General features: G+C 35.3%; 1 protein-coding gene across 1 annotated transcript in view; it reads left to right on the top strand.

The window, feature by feature from the left end:
• Dach2 (dachshund family transcription factor 2) overlaps positions 1–19,933 on the top strand; it is a 691,399-nt gene that overhangs the window by 47,165 nt on the left and 624,301 nt on the right. The gene's annotated exons all lie outside the window — the stretch shown is intronic.

The raw sequence follows: 19,933 nt of genomic DNA, 5'->3' as shown, positions 1-19,933 counted from the left end.
TAAATAAAGTTAATTTATTTTTTATAAATTATAGTTTATTCACTTTGTATCCTTGCTGTAGCCCCCTCCCTCATACCCACCCAATCCCATGCTCTCTTGCTCATCTCCTTCCATCCCCCTCTTCAAGTCCACTGATAAGGGAGTTCCTCTGCACCTTCCCTCTGACCCTAGTCTATCAGGTTTCATCAGGACTGGTTGCATTGTCTTCCTCTGTGGTTGGTAAGGCTGCTTCCCCCATCAGTGGAAGGTGATCAAAGAGTCAGCCACTGAGTTCATGTCAGAGACAGCCCCTGTTCCCATTACTAGGGAACCCACTTAATGACTGAGCTGCCATGGGCTACATCTGTGCAGAGGTTCTAGATTATCTCTATGAATGATCCTTGGTTGGAGTATGAGTCTCAGAAAAGACCCTGTGCCCAGATTTTTGAGATCTGTTACTCTCCTTGTGGAGCTTCTGTCTCCTCCAGGTCTTCTTATCTTTCCCTTCTTTCATAAGATTCCCTGCACTCTGCCTAAACTTTGGCTATGAGTCTCAGCATCTGCTTTTATACCTTGCTGGGTAGAGTCTTTCAATGTGGTAGGCTCCTGTTCTGTTGCCTGTTTTCTCCCACTTCTGCCTTTCTGAGTGACGATCATCTTACCCAGGGTCCTCAGTCTTGCTTAGCTTCTTAGAGTGTACAGATTTTTACTATGTTTACCCTATATTATATTTCTAATGTCCACTTATAAGTGAGTATATACCATGTGTATCTTTCTGCTTCTGGGATACCTCAGTCAGGATGATCTTTTCTAGATCTTACCATTTACCTGCAAATTTCATGATTTCCTTGTTTTTAATTGCTGAGTAGTATTCCATTGTGTAAAAGTACCACAATTTCTGTACCCATCCATTCCTCAACTGAGGGACATCTAGGTTGTTTTCAGATTCTGGCTATTACAAATAAAGCTGCCTACAAACATTGTTGAGCAAATGTCCTTGTTGTATACTTGAGCATGTTTTGGACATATGCTTAGGAGTGATATAACTGGATCTTGAGGAATCACTATTCCTAACTCTATGAGAAAACACCAGATTGATTTCAAAAATGGTTGTACAAGTGTACATTCCCACTAGCAATGGAGGAGGGTTCTTCTTTCTCCACATCCTCTCCAGCATGTATTGTCATGGGTTTTGATCTTTGCCATTTTGATGGGCGTAAGGTGAAATCTCAGGGTCCTTTTGATTTGAGAGTCTCTGATGGCTAAGGATGTTGAGCATTTCTTCAAGTGTTTCTCTGCCATTCGAAATTCCTCTGTTGAGAATATCTATTTAGCTCTCTACCCCATTTTTAAATTGGATTACTTGATTTTTTTTTTCTGTTTAACTTCTAGAGTTCCTCATGTATTTTGGATATTAGCCCTCTGTCAGATATAGGGTTGGTGAAGATCCTTTCCCAGTCTGTAGGCTGTCATTTTGTTCTCATGAGAGCATTCTTTGCTTTGTAGAAGCTTTTTAGTTTCATTTATTGATGATTGATCTTAGAGCCTGTGCAGTTGCTGTTCTGTTCAGGAAGTTGTCTCCTGTGCTTATGAGTTCAAAGTTCTTTCCCACTTTTTTCTTCTAAGAGGCTATGTGTGTCTGGTTTTATGTTGAGGTCTTTGATGCACATGGAATTTAGATTTGTGTGGGGTGATAAATATGGATCTATTTGCGTTTTTTTACATTTAGATATCCAGTTAGTCCAGCACTGTTTTTAAAGATGCTGTCTTTTTTCCATTGTATGATTTTGACATCTTGGTCAAAAATCAAGTATCCATAGGCATGTAGGTTTATTTCTAGGTCTTTGATTTGATTCCATTGATGCACCATTCTGTTTTTATGCCAGTACCATGTAGTTTTTATTACTATTGCTCTGTAGTTCAGGGATGAAGATATCTCCAGATGATCTGTTGATGTACAGGATTGTTTTCAGCAATTTTGCAGTTTTTGTTTTTTCATATGAAATTGAGAATTGCCCTTTCAAGGTTTGTTCAGAACTGTTTTGGTATTTTGATGGGGATTGCATTGAATCTGTAGATTACTTTTGAAAGGATGGCCATTTTCACTATGTTAATCCTATTAATCCATGAGCATGGGAGATCTTTTCATTTTCTGATATCTTCTTCAATTTCTTTCTTCAGAGACTTGAATTTTTTTTCATACAGGTCTTTAACTTGCTTGGTCAGAGTCACAGCAAGGTTCTTTATGTTATTTGTGACTATTGTGAAGCGTGTTGTTTTGCTAATTTCTTGTTCACTGTTTTTTGCCTACAGAAGGGCTTCAAATTTTTGTTTTTTGAATTAGTTTGGTATCCAACCACTTTCCTGAAGCTGTTTATCAACTGAAGTAGTTCTATGGTAGAATTTTGAGGTTACTCTTGTATACTATTATATCATCTGTGAATAGTGATACTGTGAGTTCTTCCTCTCTGATATGTATCCCTTTTATCTCTTTTAGTTGTCTTACTGCTCTAGCTAGGACTTCAATTACTACATAATAGCCTTAATCTGGAAACAACTTATATGTCACTCAACTGAAGAATGGATACAGAAATTGTGGTACATTTATACACTGGAATGCTACTAAGCTATTAAAAACAAGGAAATCATGAAATTTTCAGGCAAATGATGGGAACTAGAAAAGATCATCGTGAGTGAGATATCCCAGAGTCAGAAAAACACACATGGTTTATACCCACCTGTAAGTGGATATTAGCCATATAATATAGGATAAACATAATAAAATCTTTAGTCTTAAAGAAGCTAAACAACAAGGAGGAGCATAGGTAAGAGGCTTAATCCTTATTCAGATGGGTAAAGAGGACAGACATCAGAAGTAGGGGAAGATAGGTAATGGGACAGGAGCCTACTAGAGAGGAACTCTGAAAGACTCTACCCAGCAGGGTATTGAAGCAGATGCTGAGATTCATAGCCAAACTTTGGGCAAAGTGTAGGGAATCTTATGAAAGAAAGGGGAGGATAGAAAGATCTGGAGGGCACTGGAGTCCTACAAGGAGAGCAACAGAAACAAAAGAGTATGGGGCCAAAGGTCTTTGCAGAGACAGATATAACAACCAAGGACCATACATGGAAATAACCTAGACCCCCTGTTCATATGTAGCCCATGGCAGCTCAGTCTCCATGTCTGTTTCCTAGTAAGGGGATCAGAGCTGTCTCTGGCATTAACTTGTTTGCCTGCTTTTTGATCACCTCCCCCTGACAAGGTGGCCTTATTAGGCCACAGAGAAAGAGGATCCAGACAGTACTGATGAAACCTGATAGGTATGTCAGATAGTAGGGGAGGAGTACCTCCTCTATCAGTTCACTAGTGGAGGGAGGGACATAGGGAGAGAGAGAGAGAGAGAGAGAGAGAGAGAGAGAGAGAGAGAGAGTTGTAACAGGAGACAATGAGGGAGAGGGCCACAGCTTGGCTACAAAGTGAATAAATTGTAATAAATAATAATAATGAAAAATTAAAAAACAAAATATCTTATGTACACTAAAAATACATAATGACAGAGTCAAAATTATCCAAAAGAAGGAATAAAAAGATGACATTTAGAGGAATATACAGAGTGGATGGTACAACCATTGAGTTATGATGCAATGTATACTTGCCACAAAAATTTAAAAGTCACATCCCTATAGTTTCTCCTTATGAATTGGTGGCTTCACCCACAATGCGCATCATGTTTGAAATGTAACTCATGGGCAAGATAGTAATAAAAATAAAAATTCAGTAATATGTAAATGCTACTCAATTACAGGACAGTAGGATTTCCAGTGAACAATAGAGGACTTGAGCATGACCACACTATAAGCACCAAAATGTTTATATTTGTTCTTTTTTTAATGTGAAATATCAAAGGAGATTTTCTTCTTTTAACCTATAGATTTTGATTCTTGTTTTAAGTTACAACTTTTTATTTCTCTCTTTTTCTTTATTTTTATAAAACCTCTTTAGATTTAATACTCCCATAAGAGTTGGTATCCCAGTACTGAATGAATTTCAACCATTAGCTCAAGGAAACTTTGACTCTGCTTTATAATAAACCTTATATAATTCTGCATAGTAAATAAATGTATGATCCTTTGGTTATGTATATATAGTCAATAGCATCATTTTTAGTCTCCATCATTTAATTGATGTTACAATAAATTTCTATTTTTTTCTTGTACTAGGAAATAGAATTGGGAGATGTCTTTATAATGAGGAGCTGGTTATCAGTTCATAGATCACCATGACAACTTTTGTTTTCAAGGAAAGATTCAAACTGTAAGGGACATCACAGTTTGTCTCTCTCCCAAAGGGACAAATAAACCTCAGAATAATAGCCCTTTGCTGTTCATTTCACTGTTGGAGTTGGGGTTATTTATTGTCTTTTCTGCACACATTTTAAAATATTGAATGCCAGACTGATGTTTCCCATTTCAACATTCTCAGAAGTAAGGCCTTGAAAGTGGTGTATTGCTGGGTAGCTTGTATGTCTTAATAACACAAAAAGATGGTTAGTCATTTATCAAATGAGTTCTCTTTGAAATTCTACTTGCAGAGCTTTTCTCCACTAGGATCTTTCTTGCATTTGGAATGTTGTTTCTGTTTCACGTTTGGGCTACTGATCTGATCTTTGCCCTTTACTGGAGGAAGGAAAGCTGCCACTCAAAAATAACGTGTTTCTAATTTAGTCCCCCCTCCCTTTTTTTTTTTTTCACTTAAAGGCTGAACATGGACAGAGATGCACATGTTTATGTAGAAGTGAGTGTGATTTAAAAAAAAATCTATTCAAGGACATAGGTGTTTTTAAGCTTCATTTAACTCTTCAAATAAACAAAAATACTGAGAAGTATATTAGTAAGTTATTTGTTTACTGTGACTGTATGTACTAGATTACTCACTGTCTTCTTGCTGAGAAAACACACACACAAACACACATGATTTATCATGCATAGGTAATCTGTAACTTATTAATGACCTTTCATACTGGATTTCAAGAATCCTAGTCTATGTTCCAGATTATATAGAAATTTCAAATTAAACATTCTTATTCTTTTTAAAAAAATGGCTGTTATCACTTAAAATGAGATTGTACATGGCTTTTAAATATTAGAACTTTGTAATGTTTATTGGGAATATTTGATAACAGAATTTAAAGGATTCTAAAAAATAGAAAGTTTTATTTTGTATGTGGAGAAGAAAGAATTTTAACTAGTCCATCATTCTGTTACTCATACTTTTGCAATAATGATTTTAATGTGAAACAAAACTTCTGAAAACTTATGAAAGGGTATCAGAACTATGGCTAAAACAACAACAAACATCTTTTCTTGGTTTTTATTCCAGGGTAATGACTTCTGAAATTGTTCTGTGTAGCTGAGATGAAATAAGATGAATTAAGAGCATGGAGGAGATCAAAGAGCTAGCCACTGAGTTATTTTCTTTGATTACTTCCCCCTAGTAAAGTGGCCTAACTAGGTCACAGACAAAGAGAATCCAGACAGTCTTGATGAGACCTGATAGACTAGGGTTAAATAGTAAGGGAGGAGGACCTCCCCTATCAAAGGACAGGTGGAAGGATGTGGGGGAGGGGGAAGGAGAAAGGTTGGGACCAGGAGGAGAAGAGGAAGGGGGCTACAAATGGGAAACAATGTAAAGAAATTGTAATTAATAATAATAATAATAAAGAAAAAATTAAAAAGAACATAGAAGAAAGCAAACAGAATGTTTTATTGCTTTCCTTTGAAGGCATAATAGTTATATTCTTTCTCTTCTTCTGTAGAGGATATTTAAAGCCAGTATGCTGAATACCATAATAGCTAAATGCAGACTCTAAATCCCAAGTAATCATGCCAAGTCCTACAGCCAGCAGGTATTAAACCAGTATGTCAATGATTATGCTTTTCATATTATTTTAACTGATGAATATTCTAATTGATGAGAAAATACAAACTTTCACTCAGATAATTGCCATGGGGAAGTGAAAAAAGTCATATCTTACTAGAATGTAGTTAGTAGAGATGGATATAAGACAGAGGACTACAAAGTCACAGCTGGCTTTTCTTTTTGGACTACTAAAAAGTTTTCCTGAAAACTCTGTAAATATCATGGCACGTTTGTCCATGAAAAACTAACATGAGATTTCTTTTGTCAAAATATGAGTGAGCTGAATGATAAAGGCAAATTATACTCTCTGATCTACCTTTCTTTCTTGGAAGTGACTGAAGATTAAAGATTCAGTCAGGAGTCACATTAATTTTATATTTTTTCAAGTAAAGTAATTTTTGAAAGATAAAAATTCTGGCAAAATGAGTTCCAAATTTTCTTACAGAATTTTAGGTCCATTTACTATTCTATACTTTTCTTTCATAGAAACAGACAGACAAAATGAAAAGCCAAGTAGTCCAAGAATTTGTGACATGTATAGTATATAATTCTAACATGTTTATATTCTTGATTTGATGTGTGGGGAAATATTTTTAACGTTAACTGTATAGAAATCCTTTTTGGAGTAAAACATCCCACCTAATATTTAATATTTTGGCATCATTATTCTTTCATAGGTATACCACCAAGCAAATAGTTTAATGGTTGAAAAGATTGGATATTTAAAATATAGTTTTTATTTATTAGACATACTTATTTGCCAAGAACCAGACTTTACTTCAGATGCAAGCTTAATTATATGAAAATAATTTCAGGATGTATGATGTGAGATTCTTTCCAGTACTTTTGGCATATTTATTCATACCTCCTGTTTTTTAAAACATATTATTTGTATTCTTGAAAAAAGTGTCATGTTTTTTTAAAAAATAATATTCCTGCTTTTATTAACATTTCACACCATATCTTTTGGCATGTTTGCCTAACTTTTTAGATTTACTGATTTTACCAGCCATCATATGTGATACCTTTTTTTATATTGTTTCATTTAATACTATGTTCAACCACATTTCCTATAGAATGTTTTGAAAAACACCAGTCACTGATTGAACTCCATATAAACTTGCCCTTCCTATCTCTACAATCTTGGTTTCATGTGATTGATAAAATTCTTTAGAGGAAGACTGGGTAAGGTATCACTGTGTACAAACAACCTTGATTATATGTCCTTGGATGATGAGTTGATGAGAAGTCAAATTAGGGAAAATAGCAAAGTGAGGAATTTTTTCTTTCTAATTCCTTTTTTAGCATGCATAAAATAATATTTTAATTAACTTTTATTTTTATATTAATTACAGTTTATTCATTTTGTAGCCCAGGTAGAGCCCCCTCTCTCCTTCCCTCCCAATACCACCGTCCTTTTCCCATCTCCTCCCATGCCCCTCTCCAAGTCCACTGATACGGGAGGTCCTTCTCCCCTTACATCTGACCCTAGCCCATCAGGTCTCATCAGGACTGGCTGCATTGTCCTCCTCTGTGGCCTGACAAGGCTGCTCCCCACCTTAGGGGAAGGTAATCAAAGAGCCAGCCACTGAGTTCATGTCAGAGACAGTTCCTGTTCCCATTACTAGGGACCCATTTGGATACTGAGCTGCTGTGGGCTACATCTGAGCAGGGGTTCTAGGTTATCTAGGCTATATCCATGAATGGTCCTTCGTTGGAGTATCAGTCTCAGAAAAGACTCCTGTGCCCAGATTTTTTTGGTTCTGTTGCTCTCCTTGTGGAGTTCCTGTCCTCTCCAGGTCTTACTATCTCCTCCTTTCATAAGATTTCCTGCACTCTGCCCAACGTTTGGCTATGAGTCTTAGTGTATCTACTGCTGGGTAGAGTCTTTCAGAGTCACACTGTGGTAGGTTCCTATCCTGTTTCCTGTTATCTCCTTCTTAATATAATTACATGACTTTCTCTATTTCCTGTTCTTCCTCTAGCCCCTCCTATGTTCTCCTTCATTTTCTCCTAGTTTTATGGCATCTTTTAATTGTAACTGTTACACACATACATATACAAATACATAACTTTGAAAATACAATGTACTAAGTTCCTTTTGTGTGATATGTATGTATATGATTTCAGAGTTGACCACTTTGTATTCGATAATCAACTAAAAGACCAACCCCTGGGAGTAGCTAATTCTCCCTCTCATAGTAGTCTTTAGTTCCCTGTAGTTCTTTGTCTAGGTATGGGTGAAATATGTTAATAAAAGCAGAAAGATAAATCTTAAAAACCAACATGATACTTTTCACGTGTTCAAATAATATTTGTTATAAAAAACAAGAGGTATAAATAGGTATGACAAAGTAAAATACTGAAAACATAATTCCATATTAAACATCATGAAATGATTTTCATATAATTGAGCTTGCATCTAAACTAAACATTGGGTCTTGGCAAATAAGTATGTCTAATAAATAGAAACTATTATTTTAAAATATACAATCTTTAACTATTTCCTTAAACTATTTCTTTGGTGGTAGACATAGGATAGAATACTGATGCCAGCATATTAAAGATTACATGGAGCCCTATAAAATTTCCCCCCTTTATGCTGTTATGTCTATTGATATTATTACTATTCAGGTTTTGTTTATTTGGATATATTATGGTATCATGGACAAAACTACCCTGTCATTTCTAGGAGAAATGATCTCACAAAGGATAACCTGGTACTCTAGGTTTTACTGTCTTTCCTTTCAAATGGTATTCTCTGAGTCTTAGGTGCAAGATGTTGTGTTCCATATTTATAGATGTATCTGTTGGGGCTGGACTATACATGATCTGTTGATATCTTAATTTTGATCTGTTGTGGTTTTCTGTAATGGTCTATGTTTGCTATAAAGAAAAACTTCTTTGATGAGGGTTAAGAGCTATCCTTGTCTGTGGATATAATGATGCATTTTAGGTTGCAGTTATGAATTTTTCTGGTTTAATAAAGTGATGGTAGAAAGCTCTCTTCTAAGATGCATGAACATACTAGCTCTAGGTAGTACAACACATGAATTTTCTTCCATTCAATGGGCATTAAGTTCAATTAGACAGCTGTTGGTTACTGACCAGATGTTAGTGTCACTGTTGCACCACTGTGTATATGTTGCTTTTCTGGTCATTGCAATAGTACATTGACATCACAGCTGCATAGAAGACTATTACTGGGTTCTCTGTCTTGTCAATTTACATAGTACTTTCTTATACTCTGAAATCTAGTTGACAGAAGGAAGTTTTCATGTTAAATCTAGTTCATCTCTTCTGAGTCCTTTGTCCTAAGAGTGCAGTGCCTTATCATTCTCTGAGAGGAAACAAAGGACAACAATAGCCTACATTGTTTTGGAAGTAAGTTTGATTACCTTCATCATCAATTTAAAAAGAATTGTCTCATATCTAAAACTGGGGTATTTGTTAGATGGTTTATAGTTCTTATGAGGATCATTGTCAGCCCAGATGACATGATTTCATTCATTTCTATACACTTACGTATTATATAATTTTAGGTTAGTATAAAATAATGTAATTCTTTGAGAATTAATCAAACATTCTTGGTGTTATTTGTTAACATTAAACAATTGGTTTCTTGAAAAAAAGAAAAATAAAGGTGCAAGTAAATGAACTATGAAGTTAAATATACAGAGCCTGAATGGGTCTGCACCAGGTCCTCTGAATATATATTATGGCTGTTAGCTAGCTGTTTTTGTTCGACTCAGTGGGAACAGGTATATCTCTGATTCTTTTGCCTGATCTTGAGAATCTTTTCCCCTGAGTGATTTTTTTTCATGTCCAGCCTTGATATGAGGGCTTTTGTTTGTTTTATTGTGTCTTGTTTCATACTGATTAGCTGTCATCTGTTGGAGGCCTGCTTTTTTTCTGAACAGTAAGGAAGCAGAAGGGGATCTTGGGAAAAGGAAAGGTATAGAAGAGCTGGGAGGATTGGCTGGACAGGAAACTGTGGTGGGGATGTATTATATAAGAGAAGAATCTATTTTTAATAAAACTTAAAAAAGAAAATACATAAGTGTTTGAGTTTATTTCTGGGTCTTGTATCTGATTCCATTGATCAACCAGTCTGTTTCTATGCCAGTACCATGCATTTTTTAAAATTAATTTTTTATTATTACTGTTGCTATATAGTACAGCTTGAGATCAGGGATGGAGATACCTCCAGAAGATCTTTTATTGTAGAGGATTGTTTTAGCAATTCTGGATTTCTTGTTATTTCAGGTGAAGTTGAGAATTTTTCTTTCAAGGTCTGTAAAGAATTGTGTTGGTAAATTGATGGGAATTGCATTGAATCTGTAGATTGCTTTTGGTAAGATGGCCATTTTTACTATGTTAATCCTGCCAAGCCATGAGCATGGGAGATCTTTCCATCTTCTGACATCTTCTTCTAATTCTTAGTTCAGAGACTTGAAATTTTTTTTTCATACAAGTCTTTGACTTCCTTGGTTAGGGTTACTCCGAGGTACCTTATGTCATTTGTGGCTATTGTGAAGGGTGTTGTTTCCCTAATTTCTTTCTCAGCCCTTTTGTCTTTTGTATACAGGAGGGCTACTGTTTTTTTTGAGTTAGTTTTATATCTGGCCACTTTACTGAAGGTATTTATCAGCTGTAGGAGTTCCCTGGTAGAGTTTTTGGGGTCGCTCACGTATACTATCATATCATCTGCAAACAGTGATACTTTGACTTCTTCCTTTCCAATTTGTATCCCTTTGATTTCCTTTAATTGTCTTATTGCTCTAGCAAGGACTACAAGAACTATCTTGAAGAGATATGAAGAGAGTGGGCATCCTTGCCTTGTCCGAGATTTCAGTGGGATTGCTTTAAGTTTCTATCCCTTTAGTTTGATGTTGGCTATAGGCTTGCTGTATATTGCCTTTACTATGTTCAGGTATGTGTCTTGTATCCCTTATCTCTCCAATACTTTAAACATGAATGGATGTTGGATTTTTGTCACATGCTTTTTCAGCATCTAAGGAGATGATCATGTGTTTTTTTTTTTTTTCAGTTTGTTTATATGGTGGATCACATTGATAGATTTTCATATATTGAACTACCCCTGAATACCTGGGATGAAGCCTACTTGGTCATAGTGGATGATATCTTTGATGTGTTCTTGGATGTGGTTTGCAAGTATTTTGTTGAGTAATTTTGCATCAGTGTTCATAAGGGAGATTGGCCTGAAATTCTTTCCTCGTTAAGTCTTTGTGAGATTTAGGTACCAAGGTGACTGAGTTTGGTAGTGTTCCTTCTGTTTCCATTTTGGGGAATAGTTTGAAGAGAATTGGAGTTAGCTCTTCTTTGAAGGTCTCATAGAATTCTGCACTGAAAATTTCTGGTCCTGTTTTTTTTTTTTTTTTTTTGGATGGGAGACTTTTGATGACCACTTCTATTTCCTTAGGGCATATAGGACTATTTAATTGATTTACCTGGTCTTGATTCGGCTTTCGTAAGTGGAATCTATCAAGAAAATCGTACTTGGAAAGGGGCAGGGAGGAGATGAGGGAGGGAGGGAAGTTTTAGGAAGGAATGAGGGAGCAGGATACAGCTGGTATACAAAGTTAATGAAATGTAACTAATAAAAAAATAAAATTTAAAAAGAAAATTATCCATTTCATTTAGATTTTCAAATTTTGTGGCGTATTGACTTCTGAAGTAAGTTCTAATGATTGTTTGGATTTCCTCAGTGTCGATTATGTCACCCTTTTTCATTACTAATTTTCATAATTTGGATAGTGTCTCTCTGTCTTTTAGTTAGTTTGGCAAAAAGATTGTCTATCTTGTTGATTTTCTCAAAGTACCACCTCTTGGTTTCATTGATTCTTTGAATTGTTTTGTTTCTAATTTATTGTTTTCAGCCCTGAATTTGATTATTTCCAGCCATGCACACATTTATGGACACCTGATTTTTGACAAAGATGCCACAATCATACAATGGAAAAAAGATAGCATCTTCAACAAATAGTGCTGGTCTAACTGGATGTCTACATGTAGAAAAATGTGAATAGATTCATACCTATCACTCTGCACAAACCTAAAGTTCAAGTGGATCAAAGACCTCAATATAAACCCAGACACACTAAATTTGTCAGAAGAAAAACTGGGCAAGAGCTTTGACCTCATTGGCACAGGAGACAACTTCCTGAACAGAACACCAACAGCACAGGCTCTAAGATCAACAATCAATAAATGGGACCTCGTGAAACTGAAAAGCTTCTGTAAAGCAAAGGACACTGTCATCAAAACAAAACGACTTCCTACAGATTTGGGAAGGATGTTCACCAACCCTATATCGGACAGAGGGCTAATATCCAGCATATATAAAGAACTCAAGAAGTTAAACAGCTACAAATCAAATAATCCAATTAAAAATGGAGTCCCGAACTGAAAAGAATTCTCAATAGAGGAATATCAAATGGCAGAGAATCACTTAAATGTTCAACGTCCTTAGAAATCAGGGAAATGCAAATCAAAACGACCCTGAGATTTCACCTTACACCCATCAGAATGGCTAAGATGAAAACTCAAGTGACAACACATTCTGGAGAGTATGTGGTGAAAGAGGAACCCTCCTCCACTGCTGGTGGGAATGTAAACTCATACAACTACTTTGGAAAACAATCTGGCACGTTTACATACAATTAGGAATAATGCTTCCTCAAGATCCAGCTAAATCCCTCCCAGGCATATATCCAAAAGATGCTGAAGTATAAAACAAAGACATCTGCTCAACCATGTTTGTAGAAGCTTTATTTGTAATAGCCAGAAGCTGGAAACAGCCCAGATGCCCCTCAACTGAAGAATGGATGCAGAAATTGTGGTACATCTACACAATGGAATAGTACTCAGTGATAAAAAAAACAAAACAAACAAACAAAAAAAACCAATGAAATCATGAAATTTGCAAATAAATGGTGCGACCTTGAAAATATCATTCTGAGTGAGGTATCCGAGAAGCAGAAAGACACACAGAGTATATACTCATTCATAAGTGGATATTAGACATATAATTTAGGAGAAACATGGTAAAATCTGTACACCTCAGGAAGCTAATCAAGAAGGAGAATTCTGGCTAAGATGCTCAGTCATCGTTCAGAAAGGTAAAGATAATGGACATTGCAGAAGGGAGAAAACAGGCAACAGGACAGGAGCCCACCACAGAGGGCCTCTGAAAGGCTTTACACCGCATGGTATCCAGGCATATGCTGAGTCTCATAACTAAACTTTGGGCAGAGAACAGGGTACCTTGTGAAAGAAGTGGGAGATAGTAAGACCTGGAGACGACAGGAGCTCCACAAGGAGAGCAACAGATCCAAAAAAATCTGGGCACAGGGGTCTTTTCTGAAACTGATACTCCAACCAAGGACCACTCATGGAGATGTCCTCGAACCCCTGCACAGAGGTAACCCATGGCAATTCAGTGTCCAAGTGGGTTCCATAGTAATAGGGACAGGGATTTTCTCTGTCAGGAACTGATTGGCCTTCTCTTTGATCACCTCCCCCTAAGGGGGGTACAGCCCTATCAGGTCACATAGGAAGACAATACAGCCACTCCTGATGAGACCTGATAGAATAGGATCTGAGGGAAGAGGAGGAGGACCTACATTATTAGTGGATTGTGGGAGGTTACAGGTGGGGAAGAGGAAGGGAAGATGGAGTTTGGAGGGGAAGTAGGAGGGATCTACATGGGGATACAAAGTGAATAAACTGTAATTAATAAAATGAAAATAATTGAAAAAATAGAAAAAATACAATTTCATTTAATTATTTCCCTATAATTTACAACTAAGAATGAGGCTTGGACTTGGGGGATAATTCAGTGGTATAACACTTGTCTAGCCTGTCTGGATTTCTTGGTTCCATTCTTACCACCTTTAAAGATTGTCATGATGCATATTTTTAAAAGAAAGATTTATTTGGACAGTTGGTGAAAACTGGAGGAAATAACTTTGATGGCATTTTCTTAGGGAGCACATTCTGTTATTTTTCTCTAATTGTCACTGATGTATAGAAAAGGAATGTGATTCTGTGGGGTTCTGTGTTAATTTAAATTAATTTGGATAAAATCTGAAATGAAAGCAGTCAGCTTAATCCTTAGGTATTAATATTTTAATTAATGACAATATCACATCTTATCATCATTCTGGTTATAATCATTCTGTTTATGAAATTTTATTAAATACTATGTGACAAATATTTTAGTGAGTTCACATAATAATGTTTATTTTTCAGTCTTATTTATTCTTGAAGTGTCCCTTAGCCTCATTGGCCTTATTTTTGTATATCATCTTTATATGCAACTTGGCAAGATTTCTTTATTTTTTTGAGTTTTTTAAAATTTATTTTATTTTTACAATTTATTCATTATATGTCCTAATTGAAGCCCCCTACTTCAACTCCTCCCAGTCCCACCCTCTCTTCCTCTTCCCACATCCCCTTCCCCTAGTCCACTGAATGGGGGAGTTCTCCTATGCCATCTGTCCATACACTTCATCAAGTTTCATCAGGACTACCTGGAACCTTTTCCTCTGTCACTTCCGAAGGCCACATCACCAGGGGCAAGTGATCAAACAGCAGGAAATTGAGTTCATGACAGAGGCAGCCCCACAGGGGATTAAAGCAGATGCTGAGACTTACAGACAAAATTTGGGCAGAGCACAGGGAGTCTTATGGAAGAAGGGGCGGCAGAAGATCCTGAAGGAGACCAACAAAGCTAAAAAATATGAGCCCAGGAAAGACCCCTGTGCTCAGATTTTTTGGTTCTGTTGCTCTCCTTGTGAAGTTCCTGTCCTCTCCAGGTCTTCCTGTTTCCAACTTCTTTCCTAAGATTCCCTGCACTCTGCCCAAAGGTTGCCCATAAGTCTCAGCATCTACATTGATAGTCTTCAGGGCAGAGTTTTTCAGAGGTCCTCTGTGTCAGGCTCCTGACTAGTTCCCTCTTTTCTCCTTCTTCTGATGTCCAGCTTCTTTGCCTTTCTGGATAGGAATTGAGCATTTTAGCAAGAGTCCCCCTCTTGATTAGTTTCTCTGGGTGATTACCAGGCCAAAGAAGAAGACAATGCAGCCACTCCTGATGAGACCTAATTGACTAGGATCAGAAGGAAGGAAAAGACATCCTTCCCTATCAATGGACTTGGGGAGGGGCATGCATGCAGAGGGTGGAGGAAGGGAGGGATTGGGATGGGAGGAGGGAGAGAATCACAGGGGGGATCCAAAGTGAATAAAGTGTAATTAATAAAGAAAAAAAGAGTAAAAAAAAAAAAAGAAAAGAAAACAACAACAACAAAAATATGAGCCCAAGTAGTCCTACTGAGACTGATGCACTAACCAAGGATCATGTATGGAGAGGACCTATATCCCCTGCTCAGACATAGCCAGTTAGCAGCTCAGTCTCCATGTGGGTCCTCGATTAAGATTTATTTCATAATTTCATCAGGTTTTACATGCTATGAGAAACATTCATAGTATGTTTCTAGTAATTAAAGTAAACATGTGACATTATTCTATTTATCTATTTATTTATTTACTTATTTTTCTATCTAGCTGTCTATTTATTTATTTATTATAATGTATTCACTTTATATCTAGGCTGTAGACTCTCCATATCCTCCTAGTCCCACCCACCCTCCCTCTTCTTCCCCCATGCCCCTTCCCTAGTTCACTAAACAGCAAGGAGGACCCTAGGGAAGAGACAGAAACCTCACTCAGAAAGGCAAACAGGACAGACATCTAAAGTAGGAGAAGATATGGAACAGTATAGGAGTTTTCTGCTGAGGGCCTCTGAAAGACTCTACTCATCAGTGTATGGAAGGGGATACTGAGACTCATAACTAAACTTTAGGGAGAGTGCAGGGAATATTATGGAGGAAGGAGGACTTCCCCTATCATTGGACTGGGAGAGGGGTATAGGAGAAAAAGAGGGAGGTGAGGTGGGATTGAGCAGGGGACAGGAGGAGGCTACAGCTGGGATACAAAGGGAATAGTCTGTAATTAATAAAAGTAAAATAAAATTTAAAAAATAGTCTAAAGTCTGCAAAGCCATGATACTTTGGAAAACTTTAAGTTGTTACTATCAAAATTATATATATACATATATTATATATATATACACATTATATATTGTATATACATATATGTGTATATTATATATAATATACACATATATATACATATATATGTGTATATTATATATGTATATATATATGTATATATGTGTATATTATATATACACATATATATGTATATATATGTATATTATATATGTATATATAATATACATATATGTATATATGTGTGTGTATATTATATATATGTATATATTATATACATATATACATATATGTATATTATATACATATATGTATATATATGTGTATATTATATAATATACACATATATATGTGTATATTATGTATAAATATATACATATTATATAATATATAATGTATATACATATGTATATATGTATATATGTATATTATATATATACACGTATATATGTGTTGTATATATACATATATATGTGTATATATATATATACACATATATACACATATATGTATTTATACACATATATATGTATATATATATTTGTACTAAAGACACTCGCAATTGAATGGAGAAAAAAATTTCATCACCACAACTGTTGTATTAAAGTATTATAATAATATTTTTGGTTATTCATATTTTTTCCAAATTGTTTCTATAACTACATAACAGTGAAGTGACATTTTTCTTTCAGTGATTATTTTCTGGTCAGTACTTCTTGAAGAGTGATTTTTTTTTTTTATTTAAGTAAGTTGTCCATTACTCAGAAGGAATTTAACTCTGAGAGTTAACATTAGTTAACTCTGAAGAGGAATTATTTTCAGAGTGATAGAATCAATCTATATTTTGCATTTAAATTCTCCAAATTATATTCCTTTGTATTATGTCACACTTACATTAGTGTTGGCAATTTTTGTTATTTTGAATACGTTTATATGCAATGTAACTTTTCTGGTGATGGGTTTGAGTCATTTTTATTTTCCCATATATCTTTATTTTGTTTTCTAAGGAATTCAGTGAAACTTTATATCCACAAAACAATATTTGTAATTGATTATATAGTTTCAATGATTTTGTGGGATGCTGAGGAAATAAGATTGCTGCTACTTTTACATTAGCCTGAGCTCTGATTCCTGCATCAAAAAGCAACAGAAAGTTGATTATTTTACATTGAATTGTGAACTTAGTAGAAAAAGGTTTTTACAAGTTTTGGAGTTCTAAGTGAGGCTATATTGCAACGTCAGTCCAGAGCTATGATACATCAGTCTTTGTTTATTGAGTTTCAGCAATGATTTTAATAAATTACAGGGATCGTTTTTATCATTTGGCAAACCTCTGAATCAATTGATTATTTGCTTCTTCTCATACTGGTTAAACATCTTAGGAAAATAATAGTAACAAACTTTTGGAGTAAGGAAAGTTGTTTGATTGGATCAAGGCTGAAGAAATGTGTTGTAATAATGGATTGGGCAGCAGAAAATACCTAGTTCTGAATTGTGTAGACCAAGTATCCTCTGTTATTATGGACATCACTGAAGTTCTTTAAAGTTTACTATCTTTATGTGTATAATGTGGAGAAATATTCACTTTGGCCAGGTGTGTGTGGTACATACTTGTGATCGTAAAATTTGGGAAGCTGGGGCAGGATGTTGTCTGTGAGTTTGGGATTAGCTTGGTGGGTTTCAGGCTGCCCTGTTTGATTGTGATCCTGTGTGATGGTGATCTTGTCTCTTTTAAATGAATTCATGTTTACCATTTTCTATGTCATAAAGAAGCATTAGTATGTTTTGAAATTCTGTAATGTTCTATAAATGTGGGATAATGTTATTAGGATACTCATATCCTTGACAGAGACATTGCCACCAAAACTTATAACAGAAAGAAAGAAAATTATGGCCCCAAACAAATACATGTCATGTATAATTTCTGGTAAATTCCTTAAATAATGTAGAAAAATGCATTCTTCAACGTGTATTATATGTGGATTATACTGTCTTGTTTAATAAGATTTTTTACTCTCCTAATGTATATTTTGATTATGATGAGACTTCAAAATAAAAGTAAGAAGCTCATAGAGAGTTAAAGAGTATCATGTGATAAATATAACATAAACCCTTGTGTATATTCTGTGTATATTTTTGAGGCAGAGTGCTACTGTAGAACTAATCTCGGCTTAAATTTATGACTCTTCCACTTCAACCTCCAGACTCCTTGGGAAATAATGTGTCAATAAAACCCAGCTCAAGACACTGTTAACACTTCTTATTTTGAGTGAAAACTGAAAAAAAAAACCCTAACTATTAATTCTCTGCCACCCCATATTCTTATTTATGACAAGAGAATTAAAGAGCCATTTGAAGATAGAAGATTTTCAAAAGAAAGATAATTAAAATTGTCATCAGTGGGACCATTTTATATACGGTAGCTGGTTATAGTTGAGAATTTAGTCAATTATCATGGTATAACAAGGCAATTATCAATCTGTGACAACCACTTGAAGATTTAGAACTCAATTAGAACATTAGTTTATTTTTGGACAATGTGTCCATATTATTATATGGATGTACATAAAATTAATTTGAACTAGAAAAACAAGCACTGATACCACACATTTTATGATATTTAATAGTACTTCACAGTTTTTTTAATGTATCTTCTTAGTCTCTTCATTAAATGGATTATAAATTCTGGGAATTCTGCCTGAGTGTATTACTTTACTATTACAAATTGCCTTTGTAGTTTGCCACAAAATTCCAAGGATAGAGAAAATAGGATGCATCATTCCACATAATGTTTATTTTGTTTTTAAGTTAATACCATTGATAAAACTCTGCAATACAACAATTTAGTGAATCCATAATATTTTTACAGCGAATTCACAAAGACCTTATAATATCAATCCTTCTGGTTTATTACCGCTGCCCTTAAAGATAAATAAAGTAACACCTGAGAACACAACATTGAACATTACATTTATTGTAAAAGCTGCACTGCCATCAGTTTACTTCCAAGATTAGAAAAAAAAAAGTATGGTCTACATTTAAATCAGTAGATGAACATACTGGAGCTAAAATATAAGGTTTTAGTTAGTTTTTACATAGCACATTTCCCTGTAGGAATTACCAACTCCTAACTTTGCTAGATGCTGATTTATTTACTTTACTTCTCAGCACTGCAGTATGCCTGTATCACTTTTGAGTACTAAACATTTGTATAAGGCATGGGTGTATGTCAAAGTGTGCAAATACTTTGAACAGGGCAAAGTATTATTATTATTATTATTATTATTAACTATAATTTATCCACTTTGTATCCCATTTGTGGTCCTCTCCCTTGCCTCCTCCCAATTCCACCCTCCCTCTGTCTCCTCCCCCTATGCACATCCCACTGTTAGGGGAGGTCTTCCTCCCCTTCTATTTGACCCTAGATATCAGGTGTCAGCAGGACTGGTTGCATTGTCTTCCTCTTTGTCCTGGCAAGGCTGTAAACAAGACTTTTGAAATGGTCTGTCTAATGGAAATATCAAAGGCACAAAAATAGCACATCTCCTTAGTTCATTACATTAAGATGTGCTACAGGCTGTTTGGAATCTTTTCTGTCATTCACTGACAATTCTTTTTCCTTTCAAAACAGTGATTTCTTTTTTGCCAACAAAATATTTTCATTAATTATTTTGGAATTTCATACAATGCACCTCCATCATACCTGCTTTGCATTCCTCCCTGGTCTGATTTCTAAATTTTCAACTATCAGTGCTATTGCACAAGTCATCTATCTATCTATCTATCTATCTATCTATCTATCTATCTATCTGTCTGTCTGTCTGTCTAACTATCTATCTACTATATGCTTGTCTGTCTTTCTAGCATTTCTGCATGTTAATGTATGTATCCAACAATTTCTTAAAAACCCTACACTAAATTTGGTGCGATTCAAATGTAATAT

Source organism: Meriones unguiculatus, chromosome X (assembly GCF_030254825.1).
Source record: "Meriones unguiculatus strain TT.TT164.6M chromosome X, Bangor_MerUng_6.1, whole genome shotgun sequence".
NCBI classification, from domain to species: Eukaryota; Metazoa; Chordata; class Mammalia; order Rodentia; family Muridae; genus Meriones; species Meriones unguiculatus.
Note: the sequence above shows the minus strand (reverse complement) of the source record. Positions and strands in the feature narration are given on the sequence as shown.